The following is a 4,431-nucleotide window of genomic DNA, read 5'->3' on the forward strand; positions in this document are numbered from 1 at the left end:
ACGGGGCGGGGCGGGGCGGCGACGTACGGCGTCGGGGCGGGGCGGCGACGGCGCGGGGCGACGATGGTGCGGGACGGCGACGGCGTCGGGGCGGAAAGGGACGGCGCGGGGCGATGACGACGACCGCGACGGCGAACCGGAGACGTGCAGCCTGGCGGCGTCAGGCGCGGGGAAGAAGAAACTTAACCAAATTTTCAGGAGTGCTGCTTATATAGGCAAAGCATTGGTCCCGGTTCGTGAGACCAACCGGGACCAATGCCCCCTTTAGTCTCGGTTGGAGCCGCCAACCGGGACCGAAGGCCTCTTTTCAGCAGCCCAAAGGGCGGGAAGCAGCGGCCTTTGATCCTGGTTAGTGGCACGAACCGGGACTAAAGGGAGTCATTGGTCCCGGTTGGTGCCACGAACCGGGACCAAAGGGTGGCATTGGTCCCGGTTCGTGCCTCCAACCGGGACCAACGGCCTTGCACAGCGGCGTGGTGGTGGGAGTTTAGTCCCACCTTGCTAGTTGAGAGCGCCCCGCACCTGTTTATAAGCTCCGCCGCCTCTTCCCACTAGAACTCCTCTGAACTGCAGGCCTATGGGCCTAATCTGACACTGCTTTGCCTGTGGGCCTGTTGGGCCTTCTGCGGGCCTGAATCCTGGCCCATGATAGGGTTTTTAGTCGTATTCTGGCCGTGAGGGCTTTTATTTTGTTTTCTTTAGTTATTGTTGCTATTTTTATTTTTATTTTCCCAGTTTCTTTGTTTTGTTTTCTGCATTATTTATTTTCTTTTGTTTTTTGCTTTATTTTTTAATTCTTTTTGCTTTTAGTTTTAGAAAAATTATAAACTTTCTGTTAGTGTTATTAGTTTTAAAATTTAAAATCACTTTTTTTGTTTTTTTGTTTTCTTTCTTGCTTTATTTATTTTATTTTGTTTCTACTTACAAAAAAAAGTGAAGACTTCCTCCACAACAATTATGATGATACCATGTCAAAATAAAAGAAAGGCGCAATGCTCACCTGCACGTTGCTTAGCTTCAGGCCAACATGCAGGTGAGCACTGCGCTTCTCCCTTCATCGTCTCTACACTCAGGGCTTATAAACCGCTGCGAGTGCCTCTCGCTTGGCGAGGTGGGACTAAAAAACAGCTGCAGAAAGAATCAACTAAAAAACTCTTTTACCGGTTCATGCCACGAACCGGTACTAAAAGTTGCTCGTGGGGCCCCAGCCTTAAAACCCGTACCAAATAAAATGCCTTTGTAACAGCCTTAGAACTGGTACTAAAGAAATCAACTAAAAAACTTTTATAAACCTCTAGTATTATTGAAAATAAAATTATATATAATTTTGTTACAAACTTTAATAGCAAAAAGAATTATCATAAAAGAAAATAAATAAGTAATTAGAATTTAGTTCAAAACATTAAAAGCAAAAAGAATTATCATAAAAGAAAATAAATAAGTAATTAGAATTTTGTTACAAATAGCAAAAAGAATTATCATAAAAGAAAATAAATAAGTAATTAGAATTTAGTTCAAAACACTAAAAGCAAAAAGAATTATCATAAAAGAAAATAAATAAGTAATTAGAATTTTGTTACAAACTTTAATAGCAAAAAGAATTATCATAAAAAAATAAGTAATTAGAATTTTTTTTACAAATTTTAATAGCAAAAAGAATTATCATAAAAGAAAATAAATAAGTAATTAGAATTTAGTTCAAAACATTAAAAGCAAAAAAGAATTATCATAAAAGAAAATAAATAAGTAATTAGAATTTTGTTACAAACTTTAATAGCAAAAAGAATTATCATAAAAGGAAAATAAATAAGTAATTAGAATTTAGTTCAAAACATTAAAAGCAAAAAGAATTATCATAAAAGCCGTTGGTCCCGGCTCGAGCCACCAACCGGGACCAATGGTGGTGGGCCAGGAGCGAGGCTCATTGGTCCCGGTTCGTCCCACCAACCGGGACCAAAAGATCCAGACGAACGGGGACCAATGGCCCACGTGGCCCGGCCGGCCCCCGGGGCTCACGAACCGGGTCCAATGCCACCATTGGTCCCGGTTCTGGACTGAACCGGGACTAATGGGCTGACCCGGCCTGGACCATTGCCCCCTTTTCTACTAGTGTTTCTTTCTTTGAGGGCTGAAGAAGGAGAGAGGGAGCACTACAAGAAATATGTCAACTTGTGACCACCACTATTGGTCACTGAAAGGTCATAGTTTTTTATTTGCGACCTTTTTGTGACCAAAAATAGAAGGTCAAAAGCAAACTGAAATTAGTGACCTTCTTTGCGATATGTAAAAGGTCGTTGGTTCCACGACCAAATTTTTGGTCACAAGCAACCTCCCCAGACCATGTAGGCATCCAGCATGGCAAGCTGATGTGGCACAAGAATCAGCCCGGTCCGATTCAGTGTTTTATATGGGCCGAGCCCAACAATTCAACCCATTTATATTTTTTTTGCTGCTAATTTTGGTGAACTACACAGGCCAAGCCACTACACAGGCCAAGCCATACAATTCGGCCTTTTTATTTTCTGGGCCATGGCCTTTTTGTACCAGCAGTTTTAGTTTTCTTTCTTTTATATAAAATGGGTCCATTAGTCAAACAGGTCCCACTTGTCAGGTTCTGATAAATGGGTCCCAGCTATTAGGCTCGGATTCTTCATATTTCAATTTGACATCATATTTGAATTTCATAGTAAGAAAATAACCAGTATTTAAGTAGCAAGAAAACACACATAATTATTCAAATAACAATAGCCAAATTCACTACAAGCTCTACAAATGACACGTAATACAAGCTCTAACATATACAATGCTTTACAAGCTCTACAAATGCAAAGCTCTACAGTACTTTACAAGCTCTCCAAGTAATGTTACAAGCTCTACAAGTGTTCTCTTCTTCAGCATGGAGCTCCTTCAATAGCGATCAAATGTCGGACTCACGGACAGACATAGCCAGGACTGGGCTGACAGAAATACAACATGCCTTCCACAGTCGCCCTATTACATGAATCGGCTGAGAAGAATCAGAAAAACTGGAGCCAATATAATATGAATATTCCATTCAAAAAAATAGTAAAGGAGTTAAGGACAATTCTTTATATAATGATAAACAGATTTCAGCTAGTACCAAGCTTTTTTAGCCGAGCTAGTTAAAATGAGATATTCATACAAGACAATAGAGACTATATGAATATGCATGGCACAAGTGCAGGTCCTGGTTACTGGCTACACATGTAACACCAATAAATGGATAGAACAATAACGGAACAACTCCAGATTACATACAAAGCTCTATCCATAGTGCCAGCTATGGATAAAATCATGCACACTCCCAACAGAACTCAGTCACACAGTATAATTCTAACTATAATATAACCAAGAACTAAAGATTGTCACACAGTATAATTCTGACTATAATATAACCAAAGAACTAAAGATTCTACGTACTTAGAACTCAACTAATAAGTGAGAATGATCTGATTGTATGCAAACAATTTTTTTTTATTTGTTTATATTACAAAAACAGACATATCTTCCTTTATGTGAAGAAGTTTGCTTCCTTCTTTAGTTAGTAGTAATCGTTCCATGCAAATCAACCGTGTGTGTGTGCTTGATCATGGTCTGGAGATTACACGCATAGGGAACAGAATCCTAAACAAAATAGTATCAAACAGCGGTGGGTGCTCAACCTATTTGCCATACACAAGCAACACTTAAATCATAGCATGTGCATATACTTGTGTCACATCAGGGGGTTCAGAATGTACTCAACATAATCTAATAAAAAGTATTGGGAGGAGAGGGAGAGAGAGGTAGAGATGGACGTGCTACCTGTTGCTGCGGTGGTGCCTCTTGGTGGTCGTGCTTGAGCTCCTCCTGAAGCTGCTCACTAACCTGCAAGACAAACAAGACCATGGGTGAGCTGCAACACAGGCACATACATTAAGTGAAGTGAAGATAAGGAGAACAACCTGGAAGAAGAGAGGTGCTCTGTCCTCCGTCCGTGCCCGTCCTCCTCCTCCGTGCTGATGTCAAACAACCTCTGTTCATCGCTTGCGAGCACCATGCGCCTTGGTTGGCCATGACGCCCTTGTCCTCTGCTGCACGGATGAAAACCAAAGAATCAGTACAGCTACACTGGCACATAATACAGACATGGTAATCTGATGGTTGAACAGCGAATGACTTTGGCAAAAATCAACGGCTAGTTGAATTGCTTAATTTCAGAATTGAAGATAATCTCTCAGCTAACCGAATTGCTTACTGCTACTGTGGATGAAAGATTGCAGCAAGAGAGCAAGCAAGCAACTCAGCACAAACAGATGCAACCTAACTAGTCTCATGGCAAGTACTTAGTACCAAGCAGCAACAACAACCAAGCACGGCGCAGGGTGCAAAAACATAATGGTGCAGAGGACATGCAAGGAGAAAATATGT

General features: G+C 41.3%; 1 long non-coding RNA gene across 1 annotated transcript; it reads right to left on the reverse strand.

Annotated features, from left to right (window-relative positions):
* Nucleotides 1–2,737: 2,737 nt before the first annotated feature.
* LOC119305041 lies at nt 2,738–4,174 on the reverse strand. Its single transcript, XR_005148522.1, has 3 exons — nt 3,966–4,174; nt 3,826–3,888; nt 2,738–2,991 (listed from the first exon to the last, which is right to left on the reverse strand). It is a non-coding gene; the product is annotated as an uncharacterized LOC119305041 (long non-coding RNA).
* Nucleotides 4,175–4,431: the final 257 nt, after the last annotated feature.

The sequence above is a fragment of the Triticum dicoccoides genome, chromosome 5B (genome assembly GCF_002162155.2).
Source record: "Triticum dicoccoides isolate Atlit2015 ecotype Zavitan chromosome 5B, WEW_v2.0, whole genome shotgun sequence".
NCBI lineage: Eukaryota > Viridiplantae > Streptophyta > Magnoliopsida > Poales > Poaceae > Triticum > Triticum dicoccoides.